Here is a 23,661-nt window from a genome sequence, read left to right as displayed (position 1 = left end):
CTCTTATGGTCACAATGAGGGATCACTTCAAAGAGTGTTTAACCAACAGTTTCAAGGACAAATTCTAATAAATGAAATTCATTATTTACAATAAAGATGGAGTACTCTGGTACAACCTCTTCTGTTATTGTATATTCCTCTCAGAGTATCACAGAAATCAATGTTTTCAATCATGACATATCTCGAAATTTTACCAGCCACCTTCACAGTACTTAAGTAAAGTTGTTAAGAGTTATTAATTTAATATTACTGATTTAGAAAATACAACCAATATGAACCACTACATAGAATTCCCAATACCCCTATTTTTGTCCACCTGCATTTTTGATTTCCTTTACAGGCTAATTGTACTCTATTTCAAAGTCTGATTCTTTTTGTACAGTAAAATAACTGTTTGGACATGTATATATATATGTACATATATATATATATATTATTTAATTTATACTTTAACATATGTAACATGTATTGGTCAACCTGCCATCTGGGGGAAGTTGGGGAAAAATTGGAACAAAAGGCTTGACAATTGTCATTGCTGTAAAATTACCCATGCATATATCTTGTAAACAAAAAGCTATAATAAAAAAAAAAGTAAAAAGAAAAAGAAAATACAATCAAAAAGAGATCCTTAGTAAAACTGTACCAATTATTTAAGTAGGATAAGATTAAAGTTGGAGCAATATTGATGTGACATCACTAATATTTTTGGTTTTAGATCTAAACCTGGTTCACTTTGGTAATCTTCTTGCTCCCTTCTTTGCTGCCAGGTGTCCAATATCTAACTTCTTTACTCTAATTATATTTTTTCTTGGGAATATTAACCCTTACAATATTGGCATAATAGCTACTTAATTACTAACATAATTATCTTCTCAAATTCTTAGAACAAAATATACTTCCTTGTCTATAAGTACCTTATGCGTGCACACACCCACACACCCACACACCCACACACCCACACATATCTCATTACTCTTTATTAAACACTTGATCTCATTGAAGATGAGGACTATTTTATTTTTGTATTTGTATATTATATGACAGCATAATGATTGAATAGAGTAAGCAAAACAAGTTAAGTCAATGAGCAATTGTTGACTTATTTATTTATCCATTTAGCCATTTATTTAATCACCTATGTATTCATCTGTTTATCAAATTATTTTTCATTCACTAATTTATTCATTTATTTATATCAGCAAACATTTATTAAATAGTTATTGTGTGCTCTCCCCAGCTTCCCTCAGTATGAATGCTAGATCAAGTCTCTGAATGGATTTTGGAGTAACAGAACCCATAAGCATTCAGATTGTAATAATTTTCCAGTTTAAGATATTTTGGAAGGATTTCAGAAACAATCTATCTCAATTGGACAGGAGGGAACATAGCCCAGAGCAGGTGCTCCAGCTTGGGGAATGTAGGGAAAGACTCTTAACAAAACTACAGCAGCATTGACTATTCTGAAGTGGTTATGTGGACTAGCACACCAGCTAGGGGAATCCAAAAAATAAAGGCAAAATGGGAGTCCCAGAACTCTAGCATAACAAGCAGAACTTGGCCATGTTCTCCCAGTAATGTGTAAAAGCTTGCAGCAAAACCAGGCTCAGCCCAGTCATTGAGAGACGCCTGTTCCCCTGCAAAAAATTTGGGACAATTTCCCTTGTACGATGGGAGCAGAGTTCAACTTTTAAATTGAGCAAAAAAGCAAAAAGAGCTCTGACTATAGAAAGCTTTGTGGAGACAGGAAAAATCAGAGCACAAACCCAGAAGAGGACAGCAAAGGCAAAATGCCTTTAGGTGAAATCTCAAAGTGGGATACGAACTGGTTTCAGGCTCAAAAAGAGTTCAAAAATGATCTTAAAATAGAGATAGAAGAAATATAAAGAAAAGAAATGAGACCTATGTAGGAGAATTATGAAAGTTTGGAAGGAAAAGCCAACAGCTTGGAAAAAGAAGTATAGAAATTGACTGAAGAAAACAAATTTAAAAAAATAAATTTGGTGAAATGGAAAAAAAAAAGAAAGCAATACTTTAAAAATAGAATTGGCAAAATGAAAAAAAAATGCACTGAGCATAACAATACCTTTTAAAGTAAAGTTTGTCAAATGCAAAAGGAGGTAACAAAGATAACTGAAAATAATAATTCACTAAAAATTAGAATTGGACAAATGGAAGTGAATGACTCAAGGAGACATCAAGAATTAGTTAAACAAAAAATAGAAGAAAATGTAAAATATCTTATTGGAAAAAAATAACAGACCTGGAACTTAAATCCAGAAGAGACAATTTAAGAATTATTAGACTACGTGAATGTATTGACTATATGGACAACATGAAAACTATGATGGAAAAAAAAAAAGATCCTTGACAACATATTTCAAAAAATCATTGAGGAAAACTTCCCTGATAATCTAGAACCAGAGGGCAAAATAATCACTGAAAGAAACCACCGATCACTTCCTGAAAGACACCCTAAAATGAAAACTCTAAGGAATATAATAGCTAAATTCCAGAATTATCAGATCAAGGAGAAAATACTGCAGGCAGCAAGAAAGAAATTCAAACATTGAAGAACCATAATCAGTATTTCTTTTCATATTAAAGGATAGGAGAGCCTGCAATATGATTTTCCAGAAGGCAAAAGAACTTGGATTACAATCAATAATCAACTATCTAGCAAAATTAGCCATTATCTTTCAGAGGGAAAGACAGACATTCAATGAAACAGAGGATTTTCATCCATTTCTCTTGAAAATACCAGAGCTGAACAGAAAATTAGATCATCAAATACAAGCTGAAGAGAAGCATAAAAATGTAAATGAAAGAAAAGAAAACAACTGTATTATTTAAAGATTAAATTGTTTATATCCTTACTTGGAAAAATATGTGCAACTCTTAACAACTATATCTTTCTCAGGACAGTTAAAAGGGGATATACTAGAGGGTGTAGGTATAGTTTGATTTGAATGTGATGATATAAAATAGAAATTAGGGGTGGAAAGGGGATTGTACTGGGAGAAGAAGAAAGAGAAGGTAAAATGGAGTAAATTATATCACATGAAGAGACACAAAAGACCTATTACAGTTGAGAGAGAAAGGAGGTGGATGAGCATTGTTTGAATCTTAATCTCATCAGATTTGGCTCAAAAAGGGAATACACACACACACACACACACACATATATATATATATATATATATATATATATATATACATACACACATATTCAGTTTGGTATAGACATTTGTCTCACCTTATAGGGAAATAGGAGGGGAAAGAGAAATGAAAGGGAGGACAGAAGTAGAAGGGAAAGGGATAAAGGAGGGCTAAAAAAATAATATATTACAGAAACTCCTCTTGCCACTATTATTGGGACCCCTATATAGTCTTCAAGAGTGCAATATTGCTTGCACATATTGTTAGCAGTTATGTAATAAATTTTCTACATCTGCTTTACAGAGAAGCTTTCCTCATATAATCACAATGGGTAATCCAAAAATCTCTGGTGCAAAAGTTGATATTATGTCACTTCCCATTACTGTCTATGATGTTAATACCATTAGGATTCTGGGAAGTTATTAACAGATATCTTAGGGTATTACACTATGGCATGGGACTTATAAGAGAGAATGAATGTCACACGGTTCATATATAGCCATTTCATCAACTCACTTGAAACTGACAAGTCTTTTACTTATTTATTTATTGTTTTGAGAGGAAAAATAAAGATCTTCTTATGCTTCTAATTAAACAAGATGTCCTAAAAAAGAATAATTCATGAGTAATAACAATTGTTAGTATGAAGCAGTGAAGAGTGCTTGCTTTCATTAAGATATCAGTCATTGTGTTAAGCTAGGGTTGCAAAGAAAGGAAAAAAAAAATTCCTGTCCCCAAGGGGTTTAAATTTAGTTGGAAAGAGCACATATAAATAACCCAATTTAAAAAAAAAAGCATATACAGATAAGTTGAATACAATCACAAAAGAAAGCAGTAGCATTAAGAGGATCCAGAAAGGCTTCTTACATTTAATAACTGATTTAAATTCAACCATCTTCCATCCATCCATTTATAAATCAATTCTAATATATGTATAATCAACCTGAACCTTGATTCATACTCCTTTCAATCGCAGTGAATTGATATTCCAATTTTCCATTACCAATAGATGCTTTACATCCCTTTTCTAACCTTCCCCTCTTTGGACTTTATAGTATCTTCACTATCCTTTAGAGAGACCAGCTGCCAGATCTGAAATACATAGATCAGTAGGAATTACATTTTCCAACAAAACTTTGTTGTTAATAAAAATAATACATTTTATGATGCTAGGACCGCTGATAGTGCATTACAAATTTACAATGCTTTGTATATGCATTTTTGACTTATTCTTTGTCCCTAACCTCAGTGTTCAGTGACTTGAGAATCTTAGAAGGAGAGGAATTAACCTTGTGGCTGCTTGGTTTACTCAGAATTTTCAAATTGACTTTGGGCTAGTATGAAGTAAAGGATAATCTAAATAAAAGGATGAGAGATTTTTTTGAACTTAAAGTATGGGTTGTGTTGAATCTGCATGGTTTATAAGGACTGGTTTGGGGAGGCAATAATGATAGCTTTCTCCCAATTCTTTCTTCAAGGAGATTCTGAATGTATAAATGCACTACACATTTTTTCTACTTAACATTTTGTTTAGTCTCTACTAGAATATTTAAAAGGCAATTGAGGTTTGAAAACAGTGTTCTTTTAACAAATGTTTGCTTTCTGTTTTAGTTGTTAATCTCTGATAAAATTCTAGGCTCTTTAGGTATTAATTGATTAGCATCTTGATAAGCAAAAGAGGAATAAGAGGATTTTCCCTTTTAGTGGCAAAAGTTGTATTTGTACAGGAATGGAAACTGGAACTTTAGAGGCAAAATAGCTTGCTAATTCTATAAAACAAGTCTTGCAAAGTATCTAATACCTCCTAACCTATTTTTTTCCCCATTTTTTTTCCCCTGAACAAAGAGCAGCAAGTCTGAAGCAGCTGATGTGAGGAAAAGAAAAACCACTTTTGCTTTAGTTTGAGAGGTTTATATCAGCTAACTTTTCTTCATCTGTTTCAAAAAGTATAGATTCTGTGTGTGTGTGTGTGTGTGTGTGTGTGTGTGTGTGTGTGTGTGTGTGTGTTTATGTGTGTGTGTAAACAAAGGTGTTGAGCTAGGGTAATAGTTTTACCAAGCTTGTCACAATTGCTTATCTGAGGTTGCCATAGTAATGCTATCATGGGATCTTAGTGAAGCCATCAGTACTTGAACTTGCTCACAAACTTTCACTAGTGGTTAAAAATCTATCATTACTTATTTCATCCTTTGTACAACCCTCTGAAATAATTAATAATACATTCATAATTTTTAGATGAGCTTCAAATCCTAGAGAGGTTAAGCAGATTTGAAGAGAAAGTCCCAACTCTCTTTACCATGGTATCTGACCTTTTCAAAACCATTGGAAACTTGGACTCCACCCTTGGGGTCCTTGACTCTGATAATTGTAAGCTTTTTTGTGTCCCTCTTTTACTTACCCCATTAGAATATAACCTTTTTCTAAGCATGGACTATCTTTTTTGCTTGTATTTTCACCTTCACATCTAAGCACAGTGTTTTATACATAGTAAACATTAATAAATGCAGACTCTAACTGCATAGGTATATTGGAATGTATTTGTTTGTATGTATATATGTATGCATACATACATCTATCTCCCTCCCTAGCTATTTCTCTCTCTGTAGATACAATGCTTTTTTCAAATTTCAACAAAAATTTTGGTCAATACAAACCAATTTCCTTCTTGCAGTATAGACACAAAGATTTATCTCTTATCATGCTCACAAAATCCTCAAAATTTTAATTTCATTCTATTAATTCTAATCAAATATGGGTTTAACTGGACTTGTACAATTTGTCTGAATTTTAAAATATATATTTGTGATTTAGACATGTAAGAAAAGAGAAAGAGCCCCTAGGATTTTGGAATCTACTGAATAAAAATATAAATAGGGTAGAGTGGGTAGAATACCAGGCCTGTAATCAGTAGAACTTGAGTTTGAATATGGTGTCAGACACTTAACAATTGCATGACTCTGAGCAAGTTACTTAACCCAGTTTGCCTCAGATTCCTCATCTGTAAAATGAACTGGAGAAGGAAATGACAAACCATTCCAGTATCTCTACCAAGAAGACTCCAATTGGGGTAACAAGGAGTCGGACATAGAAGAAATTACTGAATAGCAACAACATAAACTGAGCAGGGTGAATATTTTATGCATGTGATTTAGCCATATTACTTTAGATAAAAGAATTTTTATAACAAGAATTTTCTCTTATAGAGTATTGGGATTGATAATCTTTTCCTTCAAACTGAGTAATCACTAAAATTACTGTTTTTGGTAGCATAGCTATTGCTTGATCTTGCAGAATAAGTACAAAACAAGTTTGTATAATGCTGAAATAAGTTATTATTGATTGTTCAAAAATCCAGCCCATTTAACCACCTCTACAATAAGTGTTTTGCATTTATTCCAAGCTTTAAACAACTATTGACAAAAAGGATGAGATGCAGCTTTCATGTAGCAATGCTATCAATTTATGATTTTTAAGATTTTTTCTCTTATTGATCATTTAATTTTGCCTTTGTATTTATTTTTATTTTTTAAATGTTATTTCTTTAATTAATAAATGTTTGGAGAAGAGTACCAAATTTATTGTGTTTGGACAGTAAAATTTTCATCAAATTTCATTTCAAAAATAAGATATAAAATACATTGTTGGTTCTATTCTTGTATTGTGTGAAGACCCATGGAGATATCTATTTTTTATGTCATAAAGTTGATTTGGAATGAGTATATCTGCTTATTATCAATTGAATATAGGCTTCTTTCTGTTTTTACATATTAGCATTGAAGTGAAATCTAGAACTATATTCATGTGTTTGAACTAGCAATATCAGGCTTTTCAATGGACATGATCATAACCTATATTAAATTCCTTTCTCAGATAACAGTACTAGGAACTATGTTGGGTACTAAGAATACAAAAAAAAAAAAAAAAAAAAAAAAAAAAGAGTGACTCAATCAATCCCTACTTGCAAAAAGCTTCTCTTCCAATGAGGAGGACAAGTCCATTTTTCTGGATTAAATTAGCCTCCTTGAAAATGGGAAAATAAATTTTGTCATTTAGTATCTTTTGTTGAAGTTAGAACGTAGATTGAAGTGAACATTATTATAACTCTTTCAAATAGACAATCAATTAACAAGCATTTATTAAATGCTTACTTTCAGACATTATTTTGAATTTCAGAAATACAAAGAAAATATTGAAACTGTTCCTACTTTTAAAAAGTTCTTTGTCTATTGGAAGAAACAATATACACACATATAAGCATATTTTTAAAAAAAGATGAAGTATAAAAGGAACCAATTTGATAGAAGGGAGGAGTGAAGCACTAGTAAATGGGGAATATCAAGAAAGACTTCATGTAGGTGGTAAAATATTTAGAATAACTAGAATTAGGAAGACCTGAGGTTAAATCTGGCTTTAAACATTTACTCCTTATGTGACTTTGGATAACTTTCTTAACTTATTTTTCTTAGTTTTCTCAATTGTATAATGTGAATAATAATAATAGCTCCTGTTTCTCAGGATTGTTGTGAAGATCAACTAAGATAATATTTGTAGCACAGTTCCTGGCACAAAATAGATGCTTCATAAATATTTTTCCTCTTCCCTAGAAGATAGTACTTGGTTGAACTTTGAAGGAAACTAGGTCTTTAATATAAATTTTATTTTTAATATGAATCTAAATATCAGTAAACATGAGCATTTCAAAATACAAAGATCATAAGAAGGAATTTATATGAAATTTTAACTTATTATATTGTTTTAAAATGTATATTAAATTTATATCAGTAGTAACAAAATTGCATTTGAATGTTTCTGGCCTCTTCTGAATTTTATTATACAATTTAGGACTCTAAGAGATGGAGGAGAGGGAGAAATGATTTTCAGGTTTGCCTGTTCAAAGATATGGTGCAAGGAAAGAGATGGAATCAAGTAATTATTGAAATGTTATTGGTATATCACCAACTTTCAAAACAGTTTTTTACCACTATGTGAATTGAAGGAGGGCATTGAAGTTAAATGAATTAAACTTTATATTAACTGAAAGATTTGAAGTTTTATTTGTTTTAAATTTTTGTTGTCATTACCAATGTTGTTCTTCTACCAAATACTATATTCATGACCCATTTCTAGTACCCTTGTTCCTGAAACCTCATTGCATCTGAATCCATATAGAGTCATAAGCTACTCAGGAAAACATAAGGATATAAAACTTTAGTAGGAGGTATGACTAGGAAAAAGATATATTCATCAAATCTATCTTCTTCCTTTAATAACTAAAGAAAACTCCTTTCACTCACCAGCTCACTACACAGCCCCTGGATTTAATCTTCAGAGCTCATATTCAGGAAATGTGTTTTCTTTCAATGATATTTCAGAACATACAGTAGGACAATTTAGATGTTCAAAAGACTTCAGTATAATAGGATTATATCTGCAGAGGGAAAATAGTTCAACTACTTCTCACTATCTTAAGTATAATCCCTTTATTTATAGTTTTATATCTAGTTAAGCTTTAACTGCACAGATATTTGGGGGATATTGTCTTATTTGGTGATGCCTTGTCCCTAGTTACTTATATTTTAATGCATCTATACAACATCCACATTCTCATTTGCACAAAATAAAGACCATATTATGTAGCAGCTTATAGGAGAAAATAATGAATGACTGCTTTTAAACACTTTGTAGTAGTTTAAAAATCAAATTGTATTAACAAGATGCTCCATACTACCAAAGATGCTTACAATTAAAACAAATCTTTTTTGAAAAAGATGCCCACAGAAGTTTTAAATGTTTGATGACATATTTTCTAAGCCATAGGGACTGAAAAACTTATATAACCCTAAATAGTAACTTTATTATATTCTATTTGATTAAAACAAGTATTTATTTAATACTAACTATTCAATTTAATAAATCGAATAAGCACCTAATAAATAATAGGCACCTAATGTGCTCAAGACACTTTGCCAAGTACTGTGGATACAAATAATGAAAAGCAAGACAGTCTCCATCCTCAAATTGAATGAGCAAAAATGCACATGGAAGGGGACTGAAAAGGGTGGGATGGAAACACCAGGAGGCATATAGAGCAAGAGCATCATATTCCACAGAAGTCAGGCAGAATTGTAGATGGACAGTGAAGTACATATGGAAGTACAGTTTTTGCTCTCCACAAAATAAAGATTTTGAGAGAGATTATTATTCCATCTTCTGGCCATCTAATCAGAGGGGAGAAGGGGGTGAGGGAGGTCGTATACAAAGCTCAAGTTGGCAGCATAGTATGATTAGTTTAATCTGGGAAGAGCATTTTATTTCATGAATTAAAAAGCAGGCCAAGAGCCAAATGAAGATTGTTAGATGCTGAAGGAAATATAAATTAAATCACATAGTCCCAGTCCTTATACTGTTTGTAGTTTAGCAGGCATATACACTCTCTATATTAAGTGTATAAATGTATTGTGCATGCTGACTGATAAACATATAGAGAAATCTAAAACAATTATGTAATATTACAGGAGAAAAAATAGCTGGGATCACTGAAATCTTCCTTAAAGGAAGAATAATTTTAATTGAGCTTTAAACATGGTAAGAATTTTAGAACAAGGTGGTCAAATAGAAATTGGACCTTGTTTTAATCAGGAAAACTAGGAAAGAACCATTTAATAGAAATAGTCGATAGAGCACTGGGGTGGGAGTTGGGAAGTCATCTTTTGATGTTCATCCTGTTTGCCTCAGTTTCTTCATCTATAAAATGAGCCAGAGAAGGAAATGGCAAATTACTTTAGTATCTCTGACAACAAAACCTCAAATGTAACCACAAAGAATCATAAAAGACTGAAAAAAAAAGCCTGAATAAAAGCTGTGCTCAACCATTGATAGGAATGGATGCCTTCTTTCTCTTAATAATTGTCATCCTCCCTTGAGGAAAGTTTTCTGAAAATTCCTATCCCACCTTTAAGAGAATCATATTTGTGTAAACTGATTTGTGTAAATAGCCATTTGTAAATGATTTCAGTGAAATTAGCTGTTTTTAGTTCTATAATTTTATGTGGACATAGCAGTCACTAGAGTGTAAGTTCCAGAAAATATAAAATGGAAATCAAGACCAGTTCTTGGAATTGTAGGATTATCTCACTGTTGTGATGAAGAAACTGTTTGAAATTTTTAAATTTCTATTTTACCTTGAATTTGAGGGAACTGTTTAATCCAGCCAAATAAATTTTGTGTGATTCTCTGCCATTTGCAAAAAAAAAGTGGATAGTGTGTTGGACTTACTTAAAGGAAGACCTGAATTCAAATCCTGCCTCAGATTTGTGATAGATATGTTACCTTTGGCAAGTAATCTTTTTGAATCTCAATTTCCTCATCTCTAGAATGAAGACAGTAATAGAATCTGCTGGATCATATTATGTGACTTATGTAGAGCACTTTGCAAATCATAAATCACAATATGATTGCTTTGCTTTATTATGATTTGAAATGGCACCAAAATACTAAAAATGTTCAATAATTGTTTTTAATCTTATGATTTATCTTAGAATAACTGTTATTTTTCATTAAAATGTTACATATATAAGTATGTAGTGATTTGTGATTGTTATTTTAAATACATTAGTACATATTTTAAATATATACATATATACACACATGTATATCTATATCTTTATATTTCAATTTTAATTTCTAATGTCATTAATAATAATAGATGACACCCATAAAAATAAAAATTATTTGGAGTCCAGGATAATTTTTAAAATATTTTAATTTATTATTTTAAATAATAATTTTACACAAATTTAAAGCATTCTGAGACCAAAAGTTTTGTGCAGTGCTGGGCTAGAACTATCAAGTTTTTAAAATAAGATCTTCATAGTACTGGCAGGTAGGAGGGCAGGAATTCTATGTGTAGTTTCACGGTCCCTAAATGTAACAATAGATAAATTAGGGATGTGTGTGTGTGATAGTAAGAATGAAAAAGAAAGTAACACCAGAAGGATGGCCATCATTTGTTGAGTTTTTTTCTTCCCACAATAATAAATGAGTACCATGTGATATAATGAAAATAATGGTTGATTTAGCATCAATACGAATACAGATCCTAGCCTAAGCCACATTGGATAAATCGTTTACTCTAGAGCATCAGAAAAATTAATTATTTCTATAGATTATCTCTAGCATTCCCTGCAACTCTAAGCCAATGTATGGTCCTACTACGTTGTAAAGGATTGGAATCTGTGAATATGGAGTAGAAGTTATGTTAATAAACAACCAAGGTTTTTTAAACATGACTGAAAAAAATCACAATGGTAATATGTTTTTGCTTTTCTGTTTCTAATTTGGGGATAATAATTATTTTTAAACTTTGCAACTCATTCAGTTATGTTCTACACTTTTCATATGCTTTTTGAAAAGAGAATTCAATTGAATATTATTTTAGGCACATCAAAACAAAAAGAAACTCAATAAGGTGGATTTTTATCTATAAAGCAGCAACAAGATGGCTCAATAGAGGTAGGAACTCACTTGAACTCTCCAAAACTCCTCTCCAAACAACTTTAAAATAATACCTGAAATTAAATAATGGCTTCAAAAAAACAAGAAAAAGTTAGAGTGAAACAATTTTCTAGCCCAAGATAATTTAGGAGGTCAGTAGGAAAGGTCTTTCACATGTGGTTGTGTGTCAGATGTGGACTGCAGTGCAGTCCATTGCTCACAATGCCCACAAGGCTTAAAGGCAGTGACATGAGTGGCAGCAGAGAATTTCAGGAGTGCTCAATCCTCAGACAGTATGGGAATTGGACAACTTGTCAGAAAGAGATTATAGAGGACCCTTTGCTGGTATTGGACTGTCCATAAGAAATTCCAGGTCATGGTTCCAAAGTGAAGAAAAGCACTAGCATTAGTGGTTGCAGGGAATCAGGGCCACGGTCAGAGTTTAAAGTTGGGGAAGAGTGATTATGATCACTTAAAAGAGATTAGTGACCTTGGTTTAAGCTCTTAGGTAAAAGAGAACACTAGCATTAGCAGCTGCAGGAGAGCATGGGATGTTTTCACAGTTCCAGAATTAAAAGGAGCACTAACATTTGTGACTACAGAGAAACAGAGTCTAGAGACATGTCAGAAAAGTAGTTACCATATCTTTCCTCCAATCTTTCCATTTTAGAAGCACAGAAAACTTTACAGAAGCCCCAGAAATAGTTCTAAAAACAACAGCATGAATAATAAAAAAACTTTATAAATTGTTGTTTCTACTCTGGGACTAGAGCTCAACTTTAACATAAAATTAAGTCAAAAAATAGGTTGAAAAAGTGAAAAACAGTAGGAGTTGCAACAGAAGCAACAATAGTAATAAATGCAATAATAAGTGATACTCTTATGTAAAGGAAGATCAAGACACACACTCAAAAGGCAACAATGTCAGCATGTTTACAAGCAAAACTCCAAGGAAAAATGTGAATTCAACACAAGCCAAATAATAATTTCTAGAAAAGTAATATTAAAATTCAAAATGGATTTTAAAAATTGAGTGAGAGGTAGAGGAAAAATTGGGAAAAGAAATGAGTTATGGAAGAATATTATGAAAAGACAATTAACAGCTTAACAAAAGAGGGACAAAAATATTTATGTAAACAATACCTTAAAAACCTGAATTGACTTAATAGTAAAAGAAATATAAAAATTCACTGAAGGAAACAAGTCCATAAAAAGTAGAACTGATCAAAAGAAAAAAGAATGACAAAATCTCCTTTAAAAATTCCTTTAAAATTAGAATTGGAAAAGTAGAAAATAATGACTCCATGAGGCATCAATAAACAATAAAACAAAGTTAGAAGAATTAATGACAATAGTAGCTAAAACAACAACAACAACAACAACAACAACAACAACAACAACAACAACAAAACTTCAAACAGCCAAAAAGAAACAATTCAATTATATAGAGGACTGACTCTAATTTATAAGAAATCAAGCCATTCTCCAATTGATAAATGGTCAAAGGATATGAACAGACAATTCTCAGATGATGAAATTGACACTATTTCCACTCATATGAAAGAGTATTCAAATCACTATTGATCGGAGAAATGCAAATTAAAACAACCCTGAGATACCACTACACACCTGTCAGATTGGCTAAGATGACAGGAAAATATAATGATGAATGTTGGAGGGGATGTGGGAAAACTGGGACATTGATGCATTGCTGGTGGAGTTGTGAATGAATCCAACAATTCTGGAGAGAAATCTGGAATTATGCCCAAAAAGTTATCAAAAGTGTGCATACTCTTTGATCCAGCAATGTAATTACTGGATTTATATCCCAAAGAGATCTTAAAGAAGGTAAAGGTAAAAGTAAAGGTAAAGGTAAAGGTAAAGGTGGCAGCTCTTTTTGTAGTGACTAGAAACTGGAAAATGAATGGATGCCCATCAATTGGAGAATGGCTGAATAAATTGTGGTATATGAATGTTATGGAATATTATTGTTCTGTAACAAATGACCAGCAGGATAAATAACAGAGAGGCTTGGAGAGACTTACATGAACTGATGCTAAGTGAAATGAGCAGAACCAGGAGATCATTATATACTTCAATAACAATGCTGTGTGAGGATGTATTCTGATGGAAGTGGATATGTTCGACAAAGAGAAGTTCGAATTCAGTTCCAATTGATCAATGATAGACAGAATCAGCTCCACTCAGAGAAGGAACATTGGAAAATGTATGTGGAATACTTGCATCTTTGTTTTTCTTCCCAGGATATTTTTTACTTTTTGAATCTGACTTTTCTTGTGCAATAAGAGAACTGTACAGATCTGCACACATATATTGTATTTAAGATATATTTTAACATGTTTAACATGTATGAGACTGCCTGCCATCTAGGGGAGGAGGTGGAGGGAGGGAAGGGAAAGGTTGGAACAGAAGTGAGTGCAAGGGACAATGTTGAAAACTTACCCATGCATATGTTCTGTCAATAAAAAGTTTTAATAAAAAATTCCTAGTATTTATGATAGAACTCAAAATTATTTTATGATGAATAGAAATAGTTAACTATTCAATGTGAAAAATTCCACAGAATTCTGAGATCTAAATTTACCTAAGCAAAGATACTACATGATCATATCATAAACCATTAACCATTATAAACCACAGTTGATAGTATATGTTATACAAAAATAGTACATATAACAAAACTATAAGTGAAATTGTGATAAATGTCACTGACATTCTTGATAGATAAATGAAATTTTTGATGAGGAAAAACAGGTAGTCTCCAAATGCTATTTTAATATCTGCTCATGTTATTTGAAGGGAAATAAAAAGAAAAATTCACAGTCATCTTCAGTTCAATGCCAGACTGATTTTTGAAATATTTGTTGTTGGTACATGAATATTCCATTACATAGGACTCAGTTCATTTTGAATATTATCCAGCTAAGGCTCTCCTTCTAGAAGATTTTATAATTAACGCCCATCTTGTTGACAAACAAGCTTTTAATTACTATGCCCCATATTTATGAATTAGAATACCCCCCCAAAATAGGTTATTGATATAAATGGTCATTTTAAATGCAATTGAAAATCCAATCATTTTGTGAAAGCACTAAGTATACATTTAATGTGTTCTAAAAGGTTTATGTTGATATTTTATCAATACAGAGCTGGCTATATTCTTACTCTGTGAGAGAGTATTTCATTCCTATTCTTATTAGGCTTTGGGAACCACTTTTTGTTATTTTAATATAGGGAGGGAAACTATCCACATATTACACATGGGATATGTTCTTATTAGAATAGAATGGAGTTTAGATGAAAATCTTAACTGATAGCAGTGTGCATTTGGGCATTAATGATAGAAATAGTGAATTCTGGACTTTGATTATCTCAGTAGTCAAACAAGTAATCATCATATTAACTTGGTGGTTAAAATACTTTTTATTACCCATATGTAAGCATTTTCCTGGATAATTAAATGGATGTACAAGAAGGACAGTTCTAAATATATCCTGTGATAGAGTAAGATATCAAAGAGTGAATGAACAGGACAAGTGATAAGAAAGAAAAATTTTCCTCCAAATATTCCTTATATTTGGCTTAGAAGATAAGAAGATAGAGTATAATTCAACATGATGCTATTGGAATTATAAGAAAAAAAGTTGCTTGATAAATATTATAATCAAACAGTAATGCTACTTATATTTCAAAGGGTAAAAGTTTTGATGATACTCTAATTTGCTTATGATAACATTTGTAATGTCTAAATTAATGACAAGTGATGAAACACAAGGTGTGGAATATACTGAACACTGTAGCCCAGACCATAGATAAACTTCTCACTGAAAACAGCCCAGAATTTGGCAGTGCTCTGGTTCTGAGCATATTTTTAAGGACCACGGTTGGTCTGAGGAAGGGACTAGAAAAAGTGTCTTGAAAATTGTCTGCTTAGGGACCCTGGACTGTTTATCACAGTGGGTAGAAATCCCATTCTATGGTCAACACACACACACACAAATACACACACTCACACACACAATATACAAAAACTTCTGCAAAGATAATTCCACTTATCATTTTGCATGGGATATGTGCAAACTTATAGACAACACAAAATTCAATAGACCTAAAATATGAATAGCTTTTGTTGTGAAAGATCTCAGCAAGTATCACATTTTAAATAACAGTCCTGAGTGAAAAAAAAGGCTGGCAAATTTAGATCTGGATACATGTTTTTTTCCTAGAGTGACCACAGTGAAGTAGAGCACTGTTAATCTGGTGTAGGTTTTACAATCAAACCTAATCAAACCTTGTATACCTATCAAAAGGAGTGAATACAATGACAATGTGATTGCCACTTACAAGAAAGTACCATACCACCATCATCAGTGCTTATGTTCCCACAATGATAAATCCTGATGTGGTCAAAGAAAAATTTTATGAAGACCTGGAGACCCTCATCATCAATATGCCAAAAAAGAAGTGTATAATTCTGGGTAACTTTAATACTAAAGTAGGCACAAACTATTAGACATGTAAGGGAAACTTTGGAAGTAATGTAGTTGGAAACAACAGCAGCAATGGTCACTTAGTACTGAAGATTTGTGCCTCCCATAACTTCATCAGCAATACTGGTTTTCATTTACTTAAATTCAATAAAACATTGTGGATGCACCCTCATAACAAATGTTTAAGGAGATTTTAAGGAGAAGAGACAGGTAGGAAGTAAAGCAATACATTGTTCAGAGTGCTAGACTGCTCATAGTACTTTTCCTTGTACATAGTACAAACGAAATATTCACATTCAACAAAAGTAGTGGCCCCAAGGCAAAAAGACTACCAGAAGACTTAATTTCATCTGATTAGATGATTTCTCTGAGTGGGAATATTGCCAATTTGGAGAGATATTAAGCCAACATACAGTTGGCAATAGTGGAGCAGAAAAGGAGTGGGCAGTTTTCAGAGATTTGGTATCCAGAACAGCACTCATCTAAGTTAGAACATTTGCAAAGATCAAAGCTGGTTTGACTAAAGTGAAGAGGACATTTAGAAGGTGATGCATAAAAAAGAGAAATCCATGGGTTTATAAAAATAATTGTTTATATGTTTTTAAGAAGGCAGCATTTAACTCCCTCAATAATAAAGTGCAAGTGAAAATTAGAGAGATACAGGGTTCTTATTTCAGTAAGAAGGCAGATGAAATTCAGTTTTACAGTAACAATACAAAGTGCTTTTATGATTTCCTGAAGTCTGTTTAAGTGTGAAAGACATAAATTTATCTTAACTACTCAATGCTGATGGAGTCACATTAAGGAGTGGTAAAGAAATGATTCTGGAGAAGTGGGCTGTATTCATCAAATCTTCATCAATCAATGCTGAAGTCATTGTTCATATACTATGGTGTGTGAACTTAATCCCTCTAGCTAAAATAAACTTTGTAGGTTATATGGCAAGAGAAGGTAATCCATTAGGAGTTCAAGAATGTAACCAGTGTAAAGGTAAAAAAAATGCACTATCCTGTGACAAAGAGGGGTTTTTCTCTCTCTCTCTCTCCCTCCCTTTCTCTCTCTCTCTTTCCCTTCCTTTCTCTCTCTCTCCCTCCCTTTCTCTCTCTCTCTCTCTCTCTCTCTCTCTCTCTCTCTCTCTCTCTCTCTCTCTCTCTCTCTCTCACTTTCATTATTGCTAGCAAAATTCAGTCTGATCATTTATCTGGAAAATAGTCATCTACCTGAAACCAGTAAATTTAAAGAAATGGCTTGGAATGGTCAATATAGTATTTGCTGTCCAATAACTTCAGGAGAAATGCCAAGAGCAGAACAGAATTTTGTTTACAATATTTATAGATTTGATAAACCGTTGATGTTTTCAGTAATTAAGGCTAATGGAAAATTATGTCAAATTCTGTTTTCCTGGAGTTTATCAATATTGTATGTCAATTTCATGATTTTTGACTGGGTTCTGAATTATGGATGATGCTCTCACTTTTTCCCAAGTACCAATGAAGTAAAACAAGTCTGTATGCTTTCTCTCATACTGTTTAGCATGATATTTTTTCTGTTACATTGTCAGATGCCTTCAACAAGGACATAAACAGCATCAAGGTCAGCTGCCACACCGATGATAAACTATTCAAGATGAAAAGGCTTCAAGTCAAGATTAAAGTGAGGAGAATTGGTACATATTTTCTTCTCAGATGATTGTGCACTCCATGAAGCTCCTGAAGCTGAGATGCAACAAAATATGGGCTGATTCTCTTGATTCTCTGTTGCTTGTGCTAATTTTGGCCAAATAATTAACACCAAGAAAGCATAAGTGTTCTGCCAGACAGCACCACACCTTCCATATTTGCAACCATTGGTTACAGAAACTGGAGGAATTTTTAATACTGTGGATAAGTTCATTTACCTTGGCAGTATATTTTCCAAGAATATATACATACATATATATATATACATATATATATATATATACACATATACATACATACATACATCTACATATATATTCAAACATACATATATGTAGGTAATGAGGTTCACATCTCCCTTTCCAGAGCTGGCTCAGTGTTTGGGAGACTAAAGGAAAGTATGAGAGAGAAGAAGTATTAAATAGCTTACCAAACTGAAAATCTACAAAATTGTTGTTTGTTGTTGTACTAACCTCATTGTTGTGTGCCCGTGAAACATGGGCTGTATACCAGCATGACAAGAAACAGAATTGTTTCCATTTGCCTTAGTAAGATTCTGAAGATCACCTGGCAGAATAAGCAACCAGACACTGAGATCCTTTCTAAAACTAAACTGCCAAGAATTCAAACTCTACTACAGAGAGTGCCACTCTTATAAGCGCATCACATTGTTTGAAGGCTACATTGCTTAAAAGACTATTTTATAGAGAATTTACCCAACCCAAGTACTCATGTAGTAGTTAGAAAAGTGATACAAGGATACTCTCAAGTTCTCTCTGAAGATTTTTGGAATTGGATCCATGTTATTGGCACAAGACTGCCCAGTGTGGAATGCCTGTATTAAAAGAAAGGTTTTGTGTGTGTGTGTGTGTGTGTGTGTGTGTGTGTGTTTGTGTGTGAGAGTTAAGCAGAATTGAAATAGCTCAAAAGAAACACAAGATGAACAAATTTAGAGAATTTGTGAATATAGACTACATATTTTAATTCCTTTCCGATGTTCTGCATGACATGTCAATGTTCTCTTTGGATTTTTTTCCTTTTCTATATTAATTGATTTTTCTTATTTTGTATTTAGTTTTGCATTAAGAAGAAAGAAATAAAATATGATTGATTAAAACTTGGAGAATGAATCTTGTTCAGTTTTAGAACATTCCTTTCTAATAAGCAGAATGTTTGTATATTCTATGTGTAATACTACTAAATCTTGGATAATTCTTGATCAACAGTAACTAATATTATTATTTTGTTCTTCCTTTACAATGTTTCTTGTGTACCCTCAGTCCTCTATGAAGCCATGGTCTCATGATGAATTTGCCATTGTAAATTTATGGTTCTTTATAATCATCAAAAAAAGACAACTAATCACCACCAATAGACTTGAAAGATGCTCTGGTATTGATAGCATCCCCTTCTCCCAAACACTAGTCTTGCTTCTTGGTCTGTATTGATAGGCATCATACTAGAAATCAAAAATTTTCTGGCAACTACTTCTTTAGCCAAAAGAACTAAAGATCCAGTGTGGAATGTTTTTGCCATCAAAGTCTTTGGCACTGTCAAATTATTTAATATCAGCAACAAATATTATTTTTAGTGGAAATTACATGCAAGAAAATACATACCCCATCTGTTTTGCTTCTACTCCTAGAATTTATGGGATTTTTCCATTTGACTTTCAGCTGAAGGCTCCTCTATGCTTTGTCTCCCCTATTAAAATAAAATCAAGGGAAACCTAGGATTGTCTTGCTGTACTTTTTTTTTTAATCAAAAGCACTTAACAGTACTGTGGGCAGAGTAAGTACTGAAAAATGCTTTCTAATTAATCAATCAATTAATTACTTTCCTAGTACCTAGTATAATTTTTCCACATAGTAGGCATTAAGTAAATTTTTGTTAAAGTGAATTGAATTATATGTGAGTTAACATTCAACAATATGGTCTTACATTTTTATGGATAGTAGAATTATGTGGAATTGAAATATATTGTATGTTTATAACAAAATAATATTAAAAGCATCCCTCATTGTATTCCTGCAAATGTTGAATTGTTGGTGGTGAGTACTATGGCAACCCTCAGACCCAACTTGGCAGAAACTTGGGAGATATCACCTCATCATTAGTGTTTTAGGGTGAGTGCTTCTGCAGATGCCTAATTGGTTCTTGTATATTTAAGCATGAGAGTCCATTTTCTATTTCTGTCTTTACAATCCTCTAAATGCACCTTTTTGGAGTCTACAATCTTTTTACTCAGCGCTATAACATTTATGCCACTTGCCTATATTGAACTCTTTCAAATTCACTCTGTGTGGTCACAAGATTTGACTTATAAATAATAGCTAGTTCTGTTACTTCCTATAATATATATTCTACCATTCTTTGGCTTATCATTCTTTCATTCACATATTATATGTATATTAGGTTGTTTGCTACCATGTTCCAATTCTGTTACTTATCCTAAATATGTTATTTTTCCTGCTCCCATTGGTCACTATTTAATTCAGGCATTGAATTCTCTCTCTAGTAATATTAAACTTTCTACTTTTAAGAACTGCTCTCTGAAAGGTGTTCTTTCTTTCAGGAATATTTTCTCACTCAGTGTGAAATCACATGTCAGAAATCAAGAGAGTGAAGCTTCCCTGATGAGTAGAGAATATGGCTAAGTATTTATATATTTATACTGTATCATTTGATGACATTTATTTAACATTATTTGAGTTTCATGTTATACACTAGGTGACAAAACCTATTAATTATAAATTAATTTTCATGTTTCTGCAGCACTAATCACTTGGATCTGTCTTTGGCTTATTTTTAATTAATATAAGTACACATTCCATTGTTGCTTTTCTCATAATTATTTGTGTAACATTGAAGGGAAATAAGGTCTTGAATAAGTTAAATCATCTTGCCTGGCTGGATTTGAAGACAGCAAATATCTTGGCAGATTTCTCTTTTTAAAATGATATACACCTCTTTAAAAATATTTGTTTTTTAAATTTGATGCATTTTCATAGATTTCAACATAGGTATCTTCTATTTTTAAATATTAGGGCACCTCAAAAGTGACTTAAAATTTTTATTTTGAACAAAAGTCATATACATATGTGTATATGAAGCTATATATGTACATACATATATAAACACAATATAACATACATATATACACACATATATAATTATATACATATATGTATACACACACACACACACACATATATATATATATATATATATATATATATATATATATATATATATATATATATATATATATATATATATATATATATATATATATATATATATAAATACACACACGTTCTGAGTTTTAAATTTTTTTCTACTGTGGACACTTCTGGCAGTTTGGTAAATTTCTGTGGATTCTTTTTACAATACTATTAATAACATAGAGAAATACAAAGAAAAAATGATAGTGAAATTCTATTAATAAAGTATTTTAAAATTTCACAGTTTTGTGAATCATCTAGGGGTATTTGGATGCTATGTATACAACCCTGACTCTAACAAATGACTAATTACTCAAATTAAATAGATGGCAATTGAACTTACCTTTGCAAGTTGATGATTTCTCTTTTTTTAATGTTTCATCAATATAAACTAGTATAGAAGTGATTAGAATACAAGTTCATGGTATATGCTTAAAGATCTCTTTGTCTAAACATTAACTGTTATTAAAATCTTTCATTTTTCTATCACCTAAAATTTTTGACATGTAGCTTTTCTGACTCCCACATAGCTATCCTTTATAACCAGGAATAAAGAATAAATGGGACAAAAACAGTTCAAAAAAATTTAAAAATTTAAAAAAAAAAACTGACAAATTGATTATTGAATATTAATATAATTGGAGATTTATTTTACAAAGATTTGTTTAACATAAACAAGCAGACTTTTGCTGATGTTTTGTATTTGCCTTATCTCCATTACTAGTTTACTTTGATTATGTCAAAATGATTATGAGAAAGTCAATGATAGAATATGTACTTATACTAATTAAAAATTAGCCAAAAACTGATCCAAATTGTTACTTTGCAGAAACAAGAACTGATATATAGACCTTTGTCACGTTGTGTGGAACAGGACAATGTTGTTATCAAAATAAATATTGCAAATAGAAATACTTTGTAAACTATGAAAATTTAAACTCTAAATACTCAAGTGATTGCTTTGCACATCCTTAAGATAATTGTCCATCTTCATGTTTTCATATATTATATGAAATATTAATGGAAGGTAATTTTTACAGTATGCAGCACTACTATATAGAATATCACAAATAGTACAGATATAGAATTTTTAAGCTGTAAGTCTGTTAAGTTTTTTAAAAAATAAATATACATTTTAATAACTATCTCAATATAATTAACTTCCTTTGTAATCCTAATTATTTGTGCTTTTTTTTTTTTTTTTTTTGAGGTAATTCGGGTTAATTGCTCAGGGATACACAGCTGAAGTGTGTCTGAAGTTGAATTTGAACTCAGATCCTCCTGAATTCAGAGCCAGCATTCTATCTACTGTGCCATCTAGTTGCCTCTTAATTATTTTATTTGATGAATTTTAAAATTCTGAGAAGGGGTCAGTAGTCTTCAGCAGGGTGACAAAAGGATCTGTGGTATAAAAAAGTTTCAGGACTATTATAGCCTTTTGGTTTAGGCTTGAATACTCCCTTAGGGCTCATTTTGTTCATTTTACAAAACAGTTAAATACCATGACTAAAGTCACATAAGTACAAAGTGGAAGAATCAGGACTTAAATTCCAATTTTGATCCCAATCCATCCTTCTTTCTGCTGTACACTCCTTATTCTCGGAATACTTTTGAGGGATTGAATCTTGTGTTTATAATTTCTGGAAATGTTGAAGATGTTTGTTCAGGATTAGTAAAATTACAAAGTAAATGACATTTGTATTTTGTAGCTCTTTTTATTATGAAATCTTAACAGTGCTGCTGTATTCTCATGCTGTTGTTCTACTGCCATGATAATTCTACTGCAGTGAGTTACCTACACTGTTCAAAGTCCCATATGTCATACTTGATCTCCAAATACCAAACCCTTACTCTTTTTATGGTCTTTTACTCAAGAGCTCTGATGAGAGTCCTTGGGAAGTCAGTTAAAATTTAGTTGTTAATAGACAGTAACTAGAGTGACAACACTCTAGTCCCTCTGAAAATCAAGTAGAAGTTTAACCTGAAGGAATCTGATATACAAAAATATAAAATACCATGTCAGTGTCCAGGGGAAGATAGTTTGAGGATGAGGGGCCTTTTTTGGTACTTTATGTACCATTGTATTGTAGTGGCTATCACCATATCTGCTTTTTTTTGCCCTGTTTTGGATTACCTAAACTCAAGTTCAACTTATTTATTTACTAATTATATGTGATTGAATAAGCCACTTTAACATATAGACTTCTGTTCCCTTATGAGAAAAATGATTAAGTATAATACCTACCTGAAAGGTCATGGGAAAAATAAATTCCCAAGTGTTTTTTTTTAAACATTTATATAATTCTAAGAAATCTTACATAATAATAGAGATCAAATATGTTTTACAAATGTGTATTTAAATGTATTTAAAATACATATATAAATGTATTATGAATATGATGATATCCTACTGTTCTAACCAATTTTTCTTTCTCCTTTGCTTTGTATTTATTCATATTATGCACAACAAATTTTTGTATCTCTTTTCTCTATGTGTACTCTCCTTTGGTGCTATCAACTCATGCAGGTTCAATGATAATCTTTATATTTCTACTTATTAGATCTATATAGCCAGACTGAGTATTCACCCTAAACGAT

Source organism: Sminthopsis crassicaudata, chromosome 3 (assembly GCF_048593235.1).
Source record: "Sminthopsis crassicaudata isolate SCR6 chromosome 3, ASM4859323v1, whole genome shotgun sequence".
Lineage (NCBI taxonomy): Eukaryota > Metazoa > Chordata > Mammalia > Dasyuromorphia > Dasyuridae > Sminthopsis > Sminthopsis crassicaudata.
Note: the sequence above shows the minus strand (reverse complement) of the source record.